Source organism: Vicugna pacos, unplaced genomic scaffold, assembly GCF_048564905.1.
Source record: "Vicugna pacos unplaced genomic scaffold, VicPac4 scaffold_20, whole genome shotgun sequence".
Taxonomy (NCBI): Eukaryota; Metazoa; Chordata; class Mammalia; order Artiodactyla; family Camelidae; genus Vicugna; species Vicugna pacos.
The window spans coordinates 77,233,380-77,256,135 of record NW_027328741.1 but is presented as its reverse complement, the minus strand read 5'-3'; the positions used below and the strand labels follow the sequence as shown (position 1 = coordinate 77,256,135).

General features: G+C 37.4%; 2 long non-coding RNA genes across 2 annotated transcripts in view; both read right to left on the bottom strand.

Moving 5' to 3' along the window:
* The window catches only part of LOC140694042 (uncharacterized), a 50,881-nt gene extending 32,446 nt beyond the window's left edge, over positions 1-18,435 (bottom strand). The window contains exons 1-2 of the long non-coding RNA XR_012069784.1: positions 18,353-18,435; positions 15,685-15,799 (exon numbers count right to left, since the gene is read on the bottom strand). This is a non-coding gene — a long non-coding RNA (uncharacterized lncRNA). The remainder of the gene's footprint in view (positions 1-15,684; positions 15,800-18,352) is intronic.
* A 21-nt stretch (positions 18,436-18,456) lies between these two features.
* The window catches only part of LOC140694031 (uncharacterized), a 540,346-nt gene continuing 536,046 nt past the window's right edge, over positions 18,457-22,756 (bottom strand). The window contains exons 2-5 of the long non-coding RNA XR_012069773.1: positions 21,590-21,737; positions 20,302-20,361; positions 19,386-19,580; positions 18,457-18,639 (exon numbers count right to left, since the gene is read on the bottom strand). This is a non-coding gene — a long non-coding RNA (uncharacterized lncRNA). The remainder of the gene's footprint in view (positions 18,640-19,385; positions 19,581-20,301; positions 20,362-21,589; positions 21,738-22,756) is intronic.

Below are 22,756 nucleotides of genomic sequence, written 5' to 3'. Positions count from 1 at the left end.
TCATGCTGTGCAAACAGCCTGTCCCCAGAGTGTGTGTGGGAAAAAATCAGCAGTGAGTATCTAACATTACAACTGCCTGAGGCAGTGGGACCAGTAGAGGCTAACTAGGTGCTGACTAGGAAACTTAGAAGGCAAAATTGAGTAATGAGAAGTTCTGGGGGTGAAGGTAGGGTTAAAAAGCTCCAAAAAATTCTGAGAATTGTAGAAGGCAATATACATGTGTGGCACATGGCAAGGAAAGATCTGAGAAAATCCTAAGCCTTCAACACTGGCTGAACTTGAGGTTCTGCATAAGCAAGAACTAAAGGCTACGGAAGAGCTGCTGACTGCATGCTGGTGCTGAGGGCATCCCTCAGCATGCGGACACACAGCCACCTGGCAACAGCTCAAACGATTGGCTCCAGGCATTGAAAGAAATCACTGTCCAATTATTATTACAGTGATGACAACTAGGCTTTCTTCACACACACTGATCTCATGGTCATGCATGATAAAGAAAACAGACTTTAAAGAATTTGTTCAGGAAAGTAACTAAATAAATAGCTGCAGCAGCAATGACAATGGAAGCAACAATAAACCCTTGAGATGAGGAAAATCTGGCTTTCAGATCTGCCACATTGTAATATTTTAAATGTCCAGTTTTCAACAGAAAATTAGAAGATGTACAAAGAAACAGAAAAGTTTGGTCATAACAGATGGGGAAAAAGTAGTCAATAGAAACTCCCTGAGGTAGCCCAGACACTGGACTTACTAGACAAAGATATAAATAAGCAATTACACACATGTTCAAAATACTAACAGAAACCATGCCTAAAGGATTAAATTATGTGCACATCTCATTGTACAGAGAATATCAATAAATAAAATTTATAATAAAAACCAACTAGAAATTCTAGAGATACAAATATGACTAAAATAAAAACTTCAATAAGAGGTTTCTCTGTAGATATGAACTTGTTGGAGAAAAAGTCAGTTAAATTAAAACTACTGAAATTATCCAGTCTGTGGAACAGAAAGAAAAAGGAATAAAAAAAAATAGAACACTGTGTCAGAGATAGGTGGGACACCATCAACAATATCAATACACACATAATGGGAGCACCAGAAGGAGGGAGAGAAAAAAAGGGGCAGAAAGAATATATAAAGAAATAATGGCTGAAAACTTCCCAAATTTGATGACAGCATTAATTTGTACATCCCAGCAGTTCAACAAACTCCAAGTGCTATAAACGTAGAGACATCTAAAATAGGCACATCAGACTCAGTGTGTCAAAAGACAAGAATAAAGTATCTTGACAGCTGAAAGAGAAAAGTGGTTCAACATATAGAAAGGCTCCTCAGTAAGACAGTTGATTTCTCATCAAAAACCATGGAGACCAGAAGGCAGTGGATGGTATCGTCAAAGAGATAAAAGGAAAAGACTGTCACCAAGTATTTTATAGCCAGCAAAATGATTCTTTAAAAAAAATTAAAGGAGAAATTAAGACACTCCTACAAAAACAAAATCTGAAAGAATTCATTGCTAGCAGGCCTGCCCTACAAGAAATACTAAGGATAGTCCAGCAGGTGTAAATGAAAGGACACTTGCCTGAAAAATAAAGAGCACTACTACATGAGTAAAAAAATAAAACAGTATAAATCGAGTATTACATGTAAATGTTTTGTTCTATTTGATGTAAAGGACAACTGCATAAAACAATACTTATGAAACTGTGTAGATGAGCTTATAAATGCATAAAGGTGCAATTTGTATGACAGTGACAGCATGAGGAGGGGGAGGGAAAAGACTGATACCAAAGCAAAGTTTTTGTGTACTGTTGAAATTAAGTTGGTATTCATGTCAACTAGATTGCTTTAAAACAAGATGTAAATTATAATCTCCAGGGCAATGGAAGAGAAGGAGGAGGAGGAAGAGGAGGAGGAGAAGAAAAAGATAAAATAAACAAATTAAAATGACTCACTTGAAAATGCTTACTTTGTACAAAAATGTGTAGTAATAGAGGAATGGGAAAAAAAGACATATAGAAAGTAGACAGCAGTTGTAACTTCAATCTGATAAGAAATTACATTAATGTAAATGAATTAAACATTCTAATCAAAATACTAAAGGCAGAAATAAATGGAATAGACAATAGATGAACAATAGAGAATAATCAACAAAAGGAATAGTTGGTTCTTTGAAAAGATCAATAAAATTGACAAATTTTATCTTGTACTGAAAAAAAAAAGAGAGAAGATTCAAATTACTAAAATGAGAAATGAAAGGAAGGATGTCACTACTGCCCTTACAAAAATAACAAGGAATGTAAGGGAATACCATGGATAATTATATAGCCAATACATGAGATAATGTAGATGAAATGGATAAATTCCTAGAAGGACATAAATGACTGAAGCTAATTCAAGGAGAAATAGAAAACTCAAATAATCCTACAGTAAGTAGTAACTGAAATAGCAATCCAAAACTTTCACACAAAGAAATGCTAGGCCCGTATGGCTTTGTTGGTGAATTCCATCAACTACTTAAAGAAAAAACAAAAACAAAAACAAAAACAAACAAAAATGCTTCACAAATTCGTCTGAAAATAAAAAGGTGGGCACACTTCCCAATTCATTCAATGAGACTAGTATCACACTGATACGAAAACCAGACAAAGGGATCCCAAGAAAACTAAAGACTATCTCTTATGAATATAAATGCAAAAAATCCTCAACAGAATACAAGCAAATCCAAAACAGTAACATATAAAATAGACCACCATTAAGTGGGATGTATCCAGGTATGCAAAGGCAGTACAACATACAAAACTCAATTCATGTAATACACCATAATAATAGAATAATGGATAGAAACTAGGAATAGAACTTCCTCAACTTGACAGAGAACATCTATGAAAAACCTGAAGCAAAGATCATACATAATGCAGAAGCACTGAATTATTCCCTCCCAAAATCAACATTGTACTAGAGGTTCTAGTCAAATCAATCAGACAAAGAAAATAAAGCCTCTAGATTAGAAAGAAAGAAATAAAACTGTTTTGATTCCAGATGACATGATATTATATATTGAAATCACAAGGAATCCACAAAGGAAAAATAGAAAAGAAAAAAAAATCCTCTTAGAATTAATAACCCAGTCTGACCAAAATTGTAAGACACAGATGAATATATGAAAAGTAATTACATTTCTATTCAACAGCAGTGAATAATCTAAAAATAAAATGAAGGAAACCTTTTCATTTACAATAGCATCAAAAAGAATAAAATAATTAGTAATATTAAGAAAAAATATGTGGAATACTGAGAAAAATATCTGAAACTTGTATATTGAAAACTAAAATACTACTGATAGAAGTTAAAAATGACCTAAAATAAATGGAAAGCTCTTCTGTGTTCATGGATCAGAAGCCTTATTATTGTTAGGATGGCCATTGTCCTCAAAATGACCTATATATTCAATGCAGCTCTGGCTTTTTGGCAGAAATGAACAAGCTGATCCTAAAACTAATATGTAAATGCAAGATACCCAAAACAGTCAAAACAATCTTGAAAAATAACAAAGTTTTGAAGTTTCCAAATTCAAAACTCACTAACAAAACTGTGATCCATACAGTGTGGTACTTGCAGAAAGGACAGAAAAATAGATTGAGAGAAAAGAACTAAGAGACCATAAACAAAGTCTTACATGCAGCCATTTAATTTTTGACAAAGGTGCCATGACAATCCAATGGGGAAAAATAATCTTTACAAAAATGATGCTGGGACACCTGTACATACACCTGGAAAGAAAGAAAACTGAACTTTTATCTTAACACCATTTATGGAAATTAACTCAAAATAAATCACAGACCTGAAACTATAAAACATTTAGAAAATGAACAATGAGGAAATCTTCAGGACTTTGGATTACAAATACTTGTAATATATGACACCAAAAGCACAAACAACAAAAGAAAAAATCAAGTAAACTGGACTTCAGTGAAATTAAAAACTTCTGTGCTTCAAAGGACTTCATCAAGAAAGTAAGAAGACAATCCACAGGATGGATGAAAATATTTCCAAAATTTTCCCTGATAAGGGACTTTTATCCAGAATAGACAAAGAAGACTTAAAACATGACAATACAAAGACAAATGTAATTAAAATGGGCAAAGAATTTGAATATATGTTTCTCCAAAGAAGACATACGAATGGGAACTAAGCACATAAAAAGATGTTCAACATCAGTAGGCATTAGGGAAACAGAAATCAAAATCACAATGACATACCACTTCATACCAACTAGGATGACAAATATATATGATATATGATATATAAATATGAATCTATAAACCCAGTAATAAAAAGTGTAGATGAGGATTTGGAGAAACTGGACTCCTCATACATTACTTCTGGACATATACAATGCTTCAGTCACTTTAAAAGCTATATTAGCAATTCCTCAAAATGTTAAAAGCAGAATACATCCCAGCAATTCCATTTTTTGATATATCCTGAAGAGAAGTGAAAATATGTGTTCACACAAAAACTTGTCCATGAGCATTTACAGCAGAATTATTCATCATCAACTGATGGATGGATAAGCAATGTGGTGTATTTATAACTACGGCATATTATTTGAATACAAAAAGGAATTTGGGTATTGATATATGCTACACTATGGATGAGCCTTGACAACGTCACACTAAATGAAAGACGATAATCAAAAAAGGCAGCATACTGTATGGTTCTACTTATATGAAATGCCTAGAACAGGCAAACCTGTAGAGGCAGAAAGTAGAGTGGTGGCTGTTGAGGGCTAAGGGAAAGGAAGGTTAGGGACTGACTTACTAAAGGGTACTGGTTCCTTTTGGGGGTGATGGCTACACAACCCTGAAATGTACATAAAACCCTAATGCACACTTTCAAAGGCTGCATTTTACGGTATGTGAATTATATCTCCATAAACCTGTTATTCTTGAAGCTGAGCCCACCTATGGAGCAACTGACACAGCACTGACTGTGGCATCCGAACGGGGAGTGACCCACCCGCCCACCGCGAAGGAGAGCAGCACCTGACCCAGTGTTGGAGGGGTGCAGTCTTCTTGCCAATGGACACTGTGAGCAGCACAGATGAGGGGGCCAACAGAGCAAGCTGAGTTCATGAAACAAGGAGAAGACACAAAGACCTCTCAATAAAACCATTAAGAGCGTTCAGTCTCTAGGAGAACACATCTTTGTTTTTAAAATCTTTTTATACCTGTTTTATTTTCTATTAGCTTTTTAATCTTTACTTTTTAAACAGTTCTATATGTTTACAGTTCTCATTTCATTTTTAATTCTCTTGGATTTGATCTGTTATTGATTATTCACAGGTTTTAAATATTGTGTTTTGAGTTTTTTCTTCTTTGCATTAAGGTTTTAAAAAGACATCTCAACTCGATTCCTATTCTTCTTCAACTTGCTCTTCTATTATTGATTATACACTGTTTTCAAACCTTCTTTTCCTCCATTCTTTTAAAATTCTATTTCTCTCTCTCATTTTTAAGTTTTATTCCAGCATAGGCCTTAGATAGATAAAGAAATAAACCCCTTTAAGGGCCACAATAGATAACTGATACTCCTTAAGCCACAGTGCCAGAGAGATATGAGCAGTTGAAGAAGCAGAGAAAGTATTCCCAATTAAAAGAGAAAGAGAAATCCCCTGAAAGAATGATCAATGAAATAGATATTAATGGCCTATTAGATCAAGATTTCTAAAAAGAAGTGATCGAATTACTGAAGGAACTAAAAGAGATAGTATTTAGAGACATAAAGTATGTCAAAAACAAAATAGTAGCTATAAAGAAGAGCCAAGTAGAATTGGTAAATTCATTGGCTGAAATGAGATCTGACCTAAAGGCAGTACAACTCAGGCTAGATAATGCAGAGGAACGAATAAGTGACCTAGAAGACAGGACAACAGAAAGCACACAATCAGAACAGTTGAGAGAAAAAAATAAAAAACCATGAAAACAATATATGGAACCTATGGGATAATATAAAGCATGCCAATCTATGCATCATAAGAGTTCCAGAAGGGGAAGAAAGAACAAAGGGGATGGAGAAGGTATTTAAAGAAATCATAACTGAAAAATTCCCAAACATAAAGAAAGAATCAGACACCCAAGTACAGGAGGCTCAGAGGTTCCCAAACAGGAAAAGCCTAAAGAGACACACACCAAGACATAACAAAATCAAGATGGCCAGACTGAAGGATAAAGAAATGATCCTAAAGGCAGCAAGAGAAAAACAAAGAGTGAGTTACAAGAGATGGCTCTCAGCTGATTTCTCTACAGAAACACTGTAGGCCAGAAGGGAGTGGAAAGATATATACAAAGTCCTGAATGAAAAAACAGATGCAGCCTAGGATACTTTCTGCAGCAAGGCTATCCTTTAGAACAGAGGGAGAGGTAATGAATTTCACAGAGAAGAAAAACTAAAAGACTTTAGCAACACTAAACCCATGCTAAAAGAAATATTGTAAGGTACACTCTAAATAAAAAAGAAGCAGGATGATACAGAAATGAGAGCTCATAACTGGAAAGGTGATAACTACCATGAATTACAAATAGAATGAACATGAAATTGTAAAAGAAGACATCTAAATCATTGAGTGGGAGAGGGAAGCAAGAAAATATAGAGTATTTTTTCTTTCTTCTTTTTTCTTAAATTTTTCGTTCTAGGTAGGATGGGTTAGAGATTGCATTACTATCTGTTTAGTACACACAGTTACAGTAATTGCTTAACAGACTTACAAAAAAGTGTAACCACAAGCCAAAAACTTACAAGTGAGTAACAGAAACTAAATACAATCCAAGATAACAGAAAGGAAAATTACCATACCACAAAAGGAAGAAGAAAGGAACAAAGAAGAAATATGAAATCAACTGCAAATAAAAGTTCAAATAGCAATAAACACCCATTTATCATTAATTACTCTAAATGATAATGGACTAAATGCTCCAGTCAAAAGACAGAGTGGCAGACTGGATAATAAAGCAAAAAACTTCAATAAGCTGCATACAAGAGACACATTTTAGGGAGAAGGACACATATAGATTGAGAGTGAATGGACGGAAAAGGATATTCCATGCAAATGGAAACTCAAAAAAAGCAGGTATAGCAGTTCTGATTTCAGACAAAATAGACTTTAAAACAAGGGCCATAAAGAAAGATAAATAAAGGCATTTTATAATGATTAAAGGAGCAATACAAGATGAGGATATTACAATCATTAATATATATGCATCCAACATGAGCACCTAAGTACATAAAACAACTACTAACAGAGATAAACGGGGAAATTGATGGGAATACAATCATTGTCAGAAGTTTTAACACCACATTAACATCACTAGACAGATCTTCCACACAAAAAATAAATAAGGCAACAGAGAAATTAAATGATACAATAGAAAAATTAGATTTAGTGGATATTTTCAGAGCATTACAACCCCCCAGAATAGGATATACATTCTTTTCAAGTGTGCGTGGAACATTTTCTAGGATTCATCATGTACTTGGTCACAAAAGAAGCCTCAAAAATTTTAAGAAGATAGAAATTATCTCAAGTATCCTTACTGACCACAATGCCATTGAAACTAGAAATCTCTTCAGAGAAACAAAGCATAAAAAAAAGGAAAGCATAGAGATTAAACAACATGCTATTAAAAAAATGGGTCAATGATGAAATCAAAGTTGAAATTAAGGAATACATTGAGACAAATGAAAATGAAAACAACCACAAAAAACTTATGGGACAAAGCAAAAGCAGTGCTAAGAGGAAAGTTTAGGGCGATACAGGCCTTCCTCAAAAATGAAGAACAATTTCAAAAAAACAATCTAACCCACCAGTTAAAAGAACTAGATACTGAAGAGTAAAAACACCCAAAAAGTCAGCAGAAGGAAGGAAATAATTAAGATCTGGGAGGAAATAAATAAAATAGAGATTAAAGAAATAGAGAAAATAATCAATTAAACCAAAAGCAATTTTTTGAAAGAGTAAATAAAATCGAGAACCTCTGGCCAAACTCACAAAGAAGAAAAAAGAGAGAGCACAAATTTGCAAAATAAGAAAGGAAAATGGAGAAATTACAACAAATAACATAGAAATATAGACTATCATATGAGAATATCATGAAAAACTACATAAAAAAAGGGATAACCTAGAGGAGATGGACACGTTTCTGGAAACATACAGTCCACTAAAACTGAATCAAGAAGAAACTGACCACTTGAACAAAATGACCACTAGGAATGAAATCGAATTAACAATAAAAAAAATCCCTACAAATAAAATCCAGAACTGGACAGCTTCACCAGGGAATTCTACCACACATACAAAGAAGTACTCATACCAGGCCTTCTCAAACTCTTCCAGAAGATTGAAAAGAAGGAATATTCCCAAACTCATTCTATGAAGCCACAATCACCCTGATACCAAAACCAGGCAAAGACACCACCAAAAAAGAGAATTACAGAACAATATCACTGATGAACACAGATGCAAAAAAAAGTCCTTACCAAAATACTAGCAAATAGAATTCTACAGCACATAAAAAAGATTATACAACATGCTCAAATGGGGTTCATCTCAGGGACACAAGGGTGGTTCAACATATGCAAATCAATCAATGTAATACTTCACATCAACAAGAGAAAGGACTAAAACCACATGATCATCTCAATAGATGCATAAAAGCTTTTGATAAAATTCAACACCCATTTATGATAAAAATTCTCACCAAAGTGGGTATTGAGGGAACATAACTCAACATCATGAAAGCTATATATGACAAACCTACAGCCAGCATAGCACTGAACGGTGAAAACCTCAAAAGCTTCTCACTAAATTCTGGGACAAGACAAGGATGCCACTATCACCACTCTTATTCAACATAGACTTGGAAGTCCTGACCATAGCAATCAGGCAAGTAAGAGAAGTAAAAGGGGTCTAAATTGGAAAAGAAGAGGTAAAAGTGTCACTACATGCAGATAACATGACACTATATATAGAAAACCCTAAAAGGTCCACACCAAAACTACTAGAGCTGATTGAAGAATTTAGCAAGGTAGCAGGTTACAAGATTAATGTTCAAAAATCAGTTGCATTTCTTTACACTAATGATGAATCAACAGAAAAAGGAAGTAAAGAAATAAAACACTTTAAAATAGCACCCAAAGTAATAAAATTTCTAGGAATAAATCTAACCACAGAGGTGAGAGAATTTTACACAGAAAACTATAAACCATTGGCGAAGGTAATTGAAGAAGACTTTAAAAAATGGAAAGGTATCCCAAGCTCTTGGATTGCAAGAATCAATATTGTTAAAATGGTCACACTGCCCAGGGCAATATACAGATTTAATGCAATCCCTGTAAAAGTACCCAAGACATATTTCATAGAACTAGAACAAATCACAATAAAATTTATATGGAACCATCAAAGACATAGAAATTCCAGGGTATTACTGAAGAAAAAAAAGAAAGAGCCTGGAGGAATAACTCTCCCAGACTTCAGACAATACTATAGAGTTACAGTCATCAAGACAGCATGGTATTGGTACAAAAACATACATATAGACCAAAGGAACAGAATAGAGAGCCCAGAAATGAACCCAGAAACTTTTGGTCAACTAATCTTCGACAAAGGAGGCAAGAATATACAATGGAATAAAGACAGTCTCTTCAGCAAGATAAACATAAGACAAGATACAATAAACCTCCTAGAAGAAAATACAGGCAAAATATCTGACATACATCTCAGAAATGTTCCCTTAGGGCAGTCTACCCAAGCAATAGAAATAAAAGCAAGAATAAACAAATGGGACCTAAAGAAACTTACAAGATTCTGCACAGCAAAGGACACCATATGTAAAAAAAAAGACAACCTACAGAATGGGAGAATATTTTTGCAAATGAAACTGACAAAGGCTTGATATCCAGAATATATAAGCAGCTCAAATGACTTAATAAGAAACAACCAAATAACCTAAACCAAAAAATGGGCAGAAGACCTAAACAAGCAATTCTCCAAGGAAGACATACAAATGATCAATGGGCACATGAAAAAATGCTCAATGTCACTAATTATCAGAGAAATGCAAATCAAAACTACAATGAGGTATCACCTCAAACCAGTCATAATGGCCATCATTCAAAAATCCACAAATGACAAATGCTAGAGAGGCTGTGGAGAAAGGGGAACCTCCTACACTTCTGGTGGGAATGCAGTGTGGTGCAGCCACTGTGGAAAACAGTATTGAGTTCCCTCAAATGTCTAGGAATAGACTTGCCATATGACCCAGGAATCCTGCTCCTGGGCATGTATCCTGAAGGAACCCTACTTCAGGATGACACCTGCATCCCAATGTTCATAGCAGCACTATTTACAGTAGCCAAGACATGGATACAGCCTAAATGTCCATCAGCAGATGACTGGCTAAAGAAGTGGTATATTTATACAATGGAATACTACTCAGCCATAAAAACTGACAATTTAGGGCCATTTGCAGCAACATGGATGCTCCTGGAGAATGTCATTCTAAGTTAAGTAAGAACGGTAACAAGGAATAAAGACAATTACCCACAGGTACAGTTATTTTGATTAAAATATCCACACAGAAAGCAAGTCACCCCCACGACTGCTGCCAGGAGGAGCATCTGAGTGTAATAGCCCAGCCAAGCAAAGTAGATTCTGAACTTCTCTCCTTAGAATTTCCTGCAGAAAGACAGAAGGAAGTTTCAGAAGACACAAATAATCACTCTGTAGCTTCATCCTCATGTTAATTTATTTTTTTCTTTTTTGGGGGGCATAACTAGGTTTATTTATTTGTTTTTAAATGGAGGCATTGGGGATTGAACCCAGGACTTCATGCATGCTAGACATGCACTCTACCACTGAGCTATACCCTCCCTCCATCATATTAATTTCTGATTCTAAATCAAGGGGGCTTTAAGTTTAATCCTCCGACTCAATTCACTCTTAAAACATATGCGTTTTCATAGCAGCCCCCAAATTCTACCGTGAAATAAGAAGTGTTTTATGTATCATAGAAGTACAGATCACTGGCTCACCTGCTGAAGAGAGATAAATGAGAACAGAGCAAAGGAGAGGACGAGGCTGACTCCAGAGCAGATGCAGGGGATCATCACCACTCACTGGACAGTCTGGCACATTCAACAAATACCCCCAAAAATCATTCTTAACAGGCTTGACACAAGTGGACATCAACAAGTGGCTCAGTCATCTGCTCCTGCCTTATCTCGGGAATGTCCCTGGAGCAAATACATCGTAAACCACAGATAATAAGGAAATGGCTGATAATGATAACAACTGGGAGTGCAATGTCTGTCTGACAAAATATTTATAAAACTCATTGTGGGAATGGGAGAGGGCAGGAGGGATGTGACTGAGGAAGGCACTGCCCTGTATTCTTTGTATCTAGCACGTCTGTTGTTCCTAGGTTTTAAAACCTCTTCTCAGTTAACCTGGAGTAGATGGAACAGGCCAGGGAGGCAAGATTAGAAGAAAGGAGGCAGGGCATTAAGTGGTGCCAGGCTGATCCTAAAAGGGAGACCGACACAGACAGGCAGACACAGAGAGTTTAGGGATGAGGCGGAACAATGAGACGGCGGCTCAGGTGTGTCTTGCTGTTGCTGAACCTTCCCTCAACTGGCTCACTGATGACTTGGCAGTGCTGGGTAAAACCTGTGGATTTCCTCAGCTCTGAGTTCTCTCTGAGGCTTCCGGCTCAGTCTGGAGCTGAGATGAGTTCCGTGGGCTTAGCCTAGGGGGGACTCAGCTCCGAGAATAGCCTGGAATCCTGGAAAACTTCACGCAGGAACCCCGGAGGCTGGACCAGCACTCACAGGGCTGCTGTGAGACCAGCTCCATAGTCAGAGCCCTGGGCATGGACCATTCCATGGGGAAAAGGGCTGAGCCCGATGCCAAATCAGATAGGAGCGAAAAAGTGTGTTCATTCTCATGTGACTGGGCTTTGTGGCCTGGCTCACGGGTGGCAGGCTCAGGATGGTGTCTGGCAGAGAAAACCCTGGCAATGGGTTTGAGATGTCTTGGACTCTTTCTTGTTAAGCTTTTTGTAATACATTCTTATCAACTATCCATCCTGAAAATGCCAAATTCAAAACTGAAAGAATGTTAGAAGTTGCCTGCTCTAACTGCCCAATGGTAAACACACCCTGCTACAGTTAGAGAGCTGGTCAGGCAGCCTCTGCCTGGATATTTACAGTGACGGGGAGTTCATTACTTCCAAAGGTTACAAGTCGGCAGGAAGGTCAGACAGAATTTTTGAACCTTAAACAGATATCTGCCTCCTAGTCCTTGCTGAAAGGCAAGGAATAATGAGGATCCCTTCAAATGTAGTTTTGCCTGATTGTTATCTCTCTCTGTCAAAAGCACCCCAATTTTTTTTTCAAAATTCAGCTTTGATTTCTTTTTATCAAAGTAATGCCATACATTTAATAAAGAGTCAAACAGTTCTCGAACACCGATTGTAAAAAGGAGCAGTTCCCATCAACCGCCCCATTTCCTGGCCAGAAACAACCACGTTCAGCTCCTACTGCTGACTCTTGGAATACTGACTCTCTTTCTCTGACTAATATCCTTGTAACACAGCCTACTGACTTTTTCAGCTTTATGAATCACCTATTTAACTTTCTATTTTGGAAAATGAGGATTCAGCTCTCTTTCAAACCCCATCTCATCTACACACCCAAACCTTCATTCTTCCAACCTTTTGATACAATTACATTATAATTTTCATCAGCTCAGTATCCTTGATTTACATTATTATTACTCTGTACAGACTATTCAAAGCTGTAGCAATTTGTGCTAGTCTTACCTTTTCTTCCCTACTTCGTTTTCCTGGAGTTAATAATTGTCTTGGTTTTTCATAGCTTAGATTTCTGTGCACTTAATAATTCAACCTCAGACCTTCTCTTAACGAACAACTTTCACAATACTTTCCAATACATTGTCTACAAATTTCATCTCCTTGAATAAATCTCTTCAGATCTCCTTCCACATGGATTAACGACATGCTAGTCTTGTCACAGAGCTCATGGGGCCACTAGTGGGAAGTAACATGGGAATACATGGACCAGGATCAGGGAAAAGATCAACATAATTGCCTTAGCAATACATACTTAAAATAGTAGGAAAATTGTTTTCTTTACAAACACAAACACACACACAAACCCCAAAAGCCCATAAAGAATGATTAAAGAGTGGTCAAACCCATTGCCCTGCCTTCAAATTCTGTATAACATAAAACAAAAATAACAGAAGGAAGATATCATATAAATATGAATCTCAAGGGGGATTGGGTACACTCAGTGGCAGAGTGTGTGCTCAGCATGCTTAAGGTCCTAGATTCAATCTTCAGTACCTCCATTAGAAAAAAAAATTAAAAAGAAAAAAAAATTATCAATTTTAAATATTTACATATTAACAAATATCCTCCTTTAAAACTGTGTTCTAAAGGATAACCCGGGTTAAGGAGAAAGTACCTCTTCGTGACTGTGATCCTGCTGATAATTGAGGGAGGAAATTAGAGTATGACCACATGAAATAAAATTCCTTATGAAATAATGATCCCGGGTGACAATCATTATTGGCTGCTGTCATCACAAAAAAGAGAGTCAAATGTAATATTATGTACCTTATGACAGGAGTACAAAACTTCACATAACAATTATTTTTGCACAAAGTTGAACCTCAATCAGATCAAGCTTTTAGGGGAGGATTAAATCACTTGGCTAAAGCCAATACATAGGATGGAGAAACAAGTCTAACACCATAGGGGAGAATGAAATCAGCCAAACAGGAAATAGAGAAACCCCTCAGCAATTTCAAGGAAAATGAGAAACAGGAAAATTATAGATTAGAACGCACTTGAGAGATATGCTAGCTGCAATGTCTGAATCTTGTCTGGATCTTGATTTCAACCCCAAAACTACTTAAAAGTGTATTTTTGTGACAAGCAGGGAATTATTTTGTAACCCTAAAAAAAAGGAATATTCCAATTTTATTTGAAAGAGACCTTGTCATTTCACTAATGAAAGGTTAAGCTATGTAGGATTGTCTTCAAAATGACCCCATAGTGGGGGAGGGGAGGAGATGGAGATGAAAGATGCAACAACAGTGACTCTGAGTTTATAATTCTGGAGCTGGGTGACTGATAACACCCAGGCAGGCTGGCTGTACTGTTCTCTCTATTTCTGTACATGTTTGAATCTTTCCATAAAATGTGAAACAACAAATAGACTTCAGTGTTTTAAAACCCTCACTTTGAAGGTTAAGAGGTTTGCCCAAGTAGGTGGGCACCTGCATGGGGCACTGAGATAAGAAAGAACAGACACCTGGCTCCAGACCGACCTGGGGCTACCTTGACCCTCCTCTTCTCCTAACCATCCACAGCCAGCCCATAACTGCATCCCGTCAGCCCCACTCCCCAAATGCATTCCTCATTGGCTCCCACCATCTCTCAACTGGCCCAATCCAAGAGCCTCCTACCTGGCCTCCCTGCTTCCTGGGTCCCTGCCATACATTCTCCACATTATCTTTGCAAAATGTGAGTGAGAGAAAATTACTTAAGTGCTTAAGCTATCATGACTGCTTCTCACTGCGCTTAGAGTCTACACTCCTTTCCGTGCTCCTGATGCCCTTCTAAACCTCGCGTCTCATCACTCTCACCAGCGCTGGCTCAAGTGTCTCCACAAACCTGCTGAGCACATTTGTGCCTCGGGGCCAATGGACAAGCTGCCTCTATTCCATGGGTGACTTTGCCCAGATCTTCAAATTCCAGCCTCCTTATCGCCATCTCAGCTCACATGTAACCTACTCAAAGATAGCTTTCTTAACTCACTTCCCCCCAAGTCTCCCATCTCAACACTGTGTTATTTCTTCATTTCAATCTGACATTGTTTCCTTATTTGCACGATTATTTTTGTTTTCTCGGTTGTCCTTGGCCTCCATCCCCCCAGCAGCCTTGCCCAAACAGCATAAGCCCCCGGGGAGCAGCCGGCGCTGGTGCTCTGAGAAGACACATGCTGAGCGCGACATTACAATCACGTGGTGTAGTGAAACGGTGTCGAACAGCAGATACAGAAAAGCAGTGAGAATTTCTCTCTTATTTTATAATTTAAATGAAATATAACATTTACTCCTATGTAATGAAGAATTTGGTAGGTCTTTGTTCCCAGTTCCTAGGCAGCAACCGCTAAAGCCTCGAAATTTCCCAAGATAAGAGTGTCTTTGCTATTCATGGTGGAACCTTGGATGGCTTGTGTTCATGAGATGACTCAGGATGGGGACTGGCCAGCCAGAGACACCAACCATGTGATTAGAGGAGTGGGGCTTTGAGCTTTGTGACAAGTGAGTGGCCACCAGGAGAGGAAGGGGCTCAAAATTTAGGGCTAAGGAAAGGTTTGACTTACAGTTAGGGTTTGGGTTAGCCATGTCGGTAGTGACCCAATAAATCATGGCTTTGTAATAAAGCCTGCAGTAAAAACTTGGGGCAACGAAGCTCAGAGCTCCTGTGAGCTTCCTGGTTGGTAACACTCTTGGAGGACTGTCACACTCAGATGCCATGAGGACAACCCTGATCCCTTCCCACTGGGGTGCTCTCCACAACAGCTCACCTGATGAGACCTAAGGGCTGCTGCTTGTCTGTGCTTCGAGGAGGAGCCCATTCCCTGTACAGAAGGCCCTGATCACTGGGGCAGCTGAGGTCCTCTGACGGAGGCTGAAGTGGCACTGGGAATCAGAAGCAAACAGGTGAGCGTCACTGTCACAAAATGTTCACATGTTCTGTTGATAAAATTTGGTGCTAACACTTCATGGTCATTTGTAAATAAGGGGCCCTCACTTGCCAGGAGGGATGGAGGTACCATATAATTTTTCATAATTCTCACCCAGGATTAATATTAACCCCTTGAGGGTCATTTGCAAACGTGGGTGGAAAGGAACGCTTGGATGTCACAGTCCTGGGACCACCGTGGGTACCTGGTGAGAGCCTTGCAGATGCTTAATGTTCTACAACCGGGCCAGTGTTCCACAGCAAAAATCTAGTCCACCCAAGTGCCCAAACTGCTGCAGTGGAGGGACACCTGATGGTCCAGCCCCCTCTTTGGACACCCGGAGGAACTTGGACCCTGACAGGTTAGGGGCAGGGTCAATTCTAAAACCCAGGCATTTTTGTCCCCACAATTCAGTAGTTATTCGGTGACAGCACATGGAATATAAACAACAAAGTAACTTGACATGATGTTATATATTTAGCTTACTCAAGAAACAAAGTTTAAATCCAGTCATTCTCCTTCCCACCTGACCTACTTTCCTTTCTCTTGTACTAGCACCAGATTATTACCCACCCAGCCTTAACAAGGGTCCTGACTCCACTTACCTCCCTCCCAAACACCACATGAGATGATTCCTCAGCCTGGATGTGGGACCAGCAATTACAAGAAGCTTTAGTGGAAAAGAACTGGTTATGCACAGATACCAACTAAACACTGTAGATTCCTGATGTCCCACAATAGTAATCATGACAGCTGTTTGCAAGTGTCCCCAAAGTTCATTTAAGACTCTCACTGCTAATTTTGCTGGGACATAAATATGAAACATGTGGACTGCTGGGCTGGACTGCTAAGCTGGGTCTCTAATCCAGGAAGCTCAGTGTCTGCTCCCTGCACCCAGCTCCCTGTTCTGTTCATGCATATGCATCAAGAAGCTGTTTAGTGTCCATTTTAATATCTTAAACAGTGCATTTCAATATTGTCTTCATCCACAAATACGTGTACCACATAGTAGTAATGATCAATCTTAGTATTTGCTTTCTTTGGTCTTAGAGAGTCAGATAAATGGATAGCAAAGATAACAAAGTCATAGAGGGCTATAATATAGTATTTCCTTTATTTCAATGGCAGGATTTATTTAAAGAGCTTAGATATAACATCCTTGCATTTATGGCATCATTAAGCGTCTGAAGCTGTTACATTATAAAAACTTCATTTCTAGCGAGATGTTATCAGTTAGAGAAGAGCTCCTAAATTTGAGGGGTTGCTGTCATCTCAGACAGAGTCCCTAAAAAATGTCAGCAATCTGCAGTATTGCCATCATGACAAGAACCCAGACAGATGAAATTTGGAAAGCCCTGTGGCTTTCTAGTGTACAGACATAAAATGGTATTTCAGAGGGAAAAGCCTGAATTACAGAAAGTGATAAATGAAATGGTCTAACATGCATTTCCCTTTCAAAGAACTAATATGTCTTTTGTCGATAATAACATCTGTCAGTAATTATGAAAAGAGCTGACAGATGCATAGTACTTAATATAAGCCAGGGCAGTTGTATCACTGACACAGATTCATTAATCCCCATAGCATCTCTACGAGGTGGGTACTACAATTATCCCCATTTTATTGGTGAGGAACTTGATAGACACAGAGGGTAAATGACATTTACAAGGTCGACAGCGAGAAACCAACACAGGTGTTCCAGCTTGAGTCTACGCTCTTGGCCACTTCTCTTTTTTTTTTTTTTTTGGTGGTGGGGAGATAATAAGGTAATTCTGGTGGGGGGTGGGGAGGTAATTAGGGTTATATGTCTATTTTAGAGGACGTGATGGGGGCTGAACCCAGGACCTTATGCTTGCTAAGCATGTGCCCCATCACTTGAGCTGTGCCCTCCCCTCTAGAGTCTATGCTCTTAGCTGCTAATCCTCACTGTCCCACATGGTAACTGTGGGGGAAGTACAGTTCATTCATTCACTCGTTAAACTCAGCCTTCCCGGTGCCTGAGATTCAGCAGTGAACAAGACAACATGTTTCCTGCCTTAAATGAGCTTGTCGCCTCCTGATATATTATCTTCATTTTACCCAGGAAGAAACAAGGTCAAGAAGATTAGCCTTTTCCTGTTAACACCGGAGGATACATGAGGTGCTTTATTTCAATTCTGCCATTTGACTTACACCATGGGGAGGGAAAGCTGCCTTGCAAATCCTGGAGCTCACAAACCTGTTAATCCTGAATTTTTAACACTGTCCCTTACTTGATACTTGATCTGAGAAAGGATGAAGTAAACCTAAAAATGTTCTAAGAGAGCTTGTGGCTTATACAAGGTAACTAACCAGCCACTGTTTACTATCCTAACAGGAATCTGTAGGCATATTTCTTTTCTTTCTCTTTTTTCCTTTTTATGGGCAGCTTTTAAAAACCAAATCAAACCAACCAAACCAAATCACTGATAATTCAACAGCAGGTTCTAAATCACCCCCAAGACCGCAGCTAAACTCGGTTTAGACTTACAATGCGGTTTCTGGTGGTTGGATTGAAGAATGTATCTCTATCCTGAATATAAAAGTCTTTCATGGAGCTCTTCTCAAATAGGGCAATGAAAAACTCTTGTTCCAGTTGTTGATACTTTCATCCACTTGGAGGACTTTCATCAAACAGCGGAAGTTATCAAAGGCTGAGGACCGGGTTTTCAAATCATTGGGCTTCAGAGGCAATATTATGTGCAGTATCTCAGCGTATGTACAGAACACCTCCCACAGGGGGTGTACTTTTGCAAATACAAGCTTGTCATCCAAAACCTATATTGGGAGAATGAAAACACAAACCAGGAAAATATTTTCACATTTTTAGTATACAGATTTTTCCTACGTTGCTGGTAGTTAAAGCACTTGTGCAAACACACACATATGTCACACTGGTAAAAGTGAAGATATAATAAAAATAGATTTGCAATACATCATACATTTTTGCCTTAAAGATAATTTCTTTGTTGAAATTACTGAAAAGTTTTTTAAATTCCTTACAGTTCCTTCATAAAATAACCAATGTTGTAGATAAGGAAAAGCAAACTTGTTAATTTTTAGTCCAAATTAGTAACTAAAAATAGAAACACCAAAATATTCTTTGCAGTGGTATTGTAATGACAATTTTTTAAATTTCTGAAACCTAGAACTATTTACATATCTGTTCAATATATTGTTAAACAGCCATTAAAAGGGATTTAAAAGATTTATATTTATTGATATGGAATATATAATAAAAGGAGAAAACAAAAAAATGTGAAATAATAATTTTCCTTTTTGGAAGGGAAAAATATCTTCATTTGAACAAAAAAAAGTTTAGAAGGATTTTATGATCCTTTATATATAATTAAGGTACAGATGGTTTTTAATTCCACTGTTCTTTCACTTTCAATTTTGGGGGTAACTTTTTATAATAAAAAAATCTTTAAAAAGGTTCTTGCATAAATACATTAATAGATATATTTATGACTATATTCTCTGGCTATTAAAAAAGATCTCCTAGCTGTGGATCTGAAACTTACATTCCATAATGCAGATTCTGACTGACTCGCCTCCCAGCCCACAGCAAAGGCACGGCTAGTGTGACATGTTTCAAATACCATTCCAAGGAACATGCAGGCTCCCAGCCAATGGCTGCAAGGGGACTGACACTGATCTGGTTGCTCCCAGCTGCAGACCATCACAGATGAGGTTAGATCCACAGGCTCATATTTTCTCTGTCAAAAGAAATCAGAAAGTGTTAGGCTTTTACTTACACCAGGGAACAAGAATTTGTTTTTTTATGCAAAAAAATAACAACAAACCAATTTGAACCTGATGAAAAGACATTTACTCAAAACAGCACAGTAGCAATGAAGGTGCTCTGGCAGACAGGGACTTGTTGGATTCCTGTGAGTGCTGGACTCCTCACATGGAATTTCCTTGGCACTCCAGAAGGCCTGTGGTTGTCCTCATGGGTTTGTGGCCATAAGTGGCGCACAAAAGTCTCTGGCTTTGCCACAGTTTCAAAGCCTTTTTGGCTTATGAAAGGTTTTGCCCTCAAATGGAGTTTTCTTGAGTCCAGTCACTGATGTCATTTACCAGAGTTACAGTCCAGATCTGATATTCTAGACTCTTAATATCTTGCAGACATTCAAATGGTTCAGGTTTGGATGTGTATTCACCTCTGCAGGCCTGGACCAAATCCGATAAAGACACCCGGACAAGTTCAGCAAAATACAAAGAAATTTTTCTCTCTGCAAGACTGAAATGTCTGTGAAGCTATAAAAACATCTGCACCTACAAAAATAGGGAACCAACTCATCAATAACATATCTATCCATAATGCATGGACATTCAAAATAAATACTGTATTTACTCCTATTAAATTATATCTTGCTTTTGCCAAACTGTGTCCTAAACTGAAAGGAAAGTAGGTAAATGTAGAGAATTTTTTACCTTTTAAGAGAAAAAGGAACCCTCCTACTCGGTTGGTGGGAATGTAAATTGGTGCAGCCTCTATGGAGGACAGAAAAGAGGTTCCATAAAAAAATGAAAATAGACTTCCGTGTGATCCAGCAATCCCATTCATGGATATATGTTTGGAGAAAAATTTAATTCAAAAAGACACATGCACCCCAATGTTCACAGCAGCACAATTTAAAATAGCCAAGACACTGAAACAACCCAAATGTTCACTGACAGATGACTGGATAAAGAAGTTGTGGTATATTATATATATATATATATGTATATATACATGTATGCATATATATACACACGCATATATACACATGAACACACACACAAATGGAATACTGTTCAGCCACTAAAAAATAAAATAATGAAATTTGCAATAACATGGATGGACCTACAGGGTATTATGCTAAGTGAAATAAGTCAGAGAAAGAAAAACAAATATTCTATGTATTAACTTATATGTATATCTAAAAAATAAAACAAATTAATGACTATAATAAAACAGAAATAGACTCACAGGTACACAGAACAGACTGGTGGTTACCAATGGGGAGAAGGAGAAGAGGGGAGGCAGGAAGGGGTTAGGGGATTGAGAGGTAAAGAGTACTAAGTATAAAATGGATAGGTTACAGGGCTGTATCATACAGCACAGGGAAATATAGCCATTATTTTATGGTGACTTTAAATGGAATATAATCTATAAAAATGTTGAGCCTCTGTTTTGTACACCTGAAACTAATATGATGCAAATCAACTACTCAATTACAAAATTTTTAATCAAAGTTTTCTTTTCATATTATTTGCAATAAGTTAGAAGCCAGCACTGTCAACAGAAACATAGTGCAAGTCACAATTTTCCAGTAATCCCATTTAGAAAATAAAAAGGAACAAGTGAAATTAATTCCAGTAATAATTACATTTATCCCAAAATATCCAATATACTATCATTTCAAAAGTGTGATTGACACTTTTAAAACTTATTAATAATATTTTACATTATTTTTGTTGTACAAAGTCTTGAAAATCTATTATGTATTTTCCACTTATAGAACATCTCAATTCACAATAGCCACATGTGGCTGGTGGCTACCATACTACACAGACCAGATTACACCATTCACACTTCTGATAAATTAACTGCTCTTACTTATTTAAAAAACTTGCAGAAAAGGGTTTAGATATTCCCTCTATCAAACAAAGCAACCTTGACAGGTGGGGATTATTTTCATTATAAAGTGAAAAATAAAGGTAAGAGAGCCATGCTTACATGTATGTTAAGGTAACAATACCTTCTTAATTCATTCAGGACTTTACAATCTTTCTTCATATGCCAAGGATTCACTGTCACTGCGCAATGTTTTTCACTACTATCATCTTTGTGATTGAGAGGCTTCTGATGACCCTGCTTTGTGCTTCTGTACATAAAGTAACAAAACAGAGAAAAAGACCTTATTAAAGATAATTTAGGGGGGAGGGTATAGCTCAAGTGAAAGATCATGTTCTTAGCATGCACAAGGGCCTGGGTTCAATCTCCAGTAATTCTTCTAAAAATAAAATAAATAAATAAAAACCTAATTACCACCCCCCAGCAAAAAATTAATTTATTACTTTAATTAAAAGTTTAAAAAAGATAATTTAGTGCAGGCTTATCAGGCTACAAGGGCTACAATGAATGCCCCCACCCATTAATTTAGAAGAAGTCTCACAGTATTTCTCAACATAAAGGCTAAAATATAATTGAGAACACTTCCTGATGGTCAGCATCATTTTAACAAAAATGTAGATAATTACGTCCCTGTTGTCAAATTTCTGTCAGAGTTGGGCATGGAACATTTAGTTAGTAAAAGTGACTTTGCAGCTCTCTTTGAAAGAAATGCTGAGAAATGATCTTTTCTGTTGGAAATTAGCCTGCTTTTAAATTCTTCAGTAGGCATAAGTGTTTACAAACCAGGCAGGAACTGGATTATATTTTACATATACTTTAGAAACTGATTTGAATTTTGCCCTCTACCTGCAAGGCTATTTCTTAGGTAATAACATAAGCAGGCCACTATACTAAATTTTGTTTCCCTGTTTGCTTAATCCTCACAACAACTCTGTAAGCTGCTATTATTACCCCCATATAACAGATAAAGAGCTTGAGGCAGAAAATAATTTGGGTAACTTGGTAAATGGTGGAGCTGGGTAAGACTGCAGCCAGTCTGACACTCAGGTCCATTCTTCTCACCAATGTCTGATACTGCTACCTACATTCAGCAATGACCACTAATTTCATATTTAAGTGTGTCATTTCTAAAAGTGCAAAGCTATATTAATACTGCTGTGTAAATTATCCGTTTGAGATGTGATTGCCAAAAAAAAAAAAAGAAATAAAATCAGGGTGCCACTGAGGGGGGGCAAACTGCATATGGACGGACACAAGGGGACTTTGTGA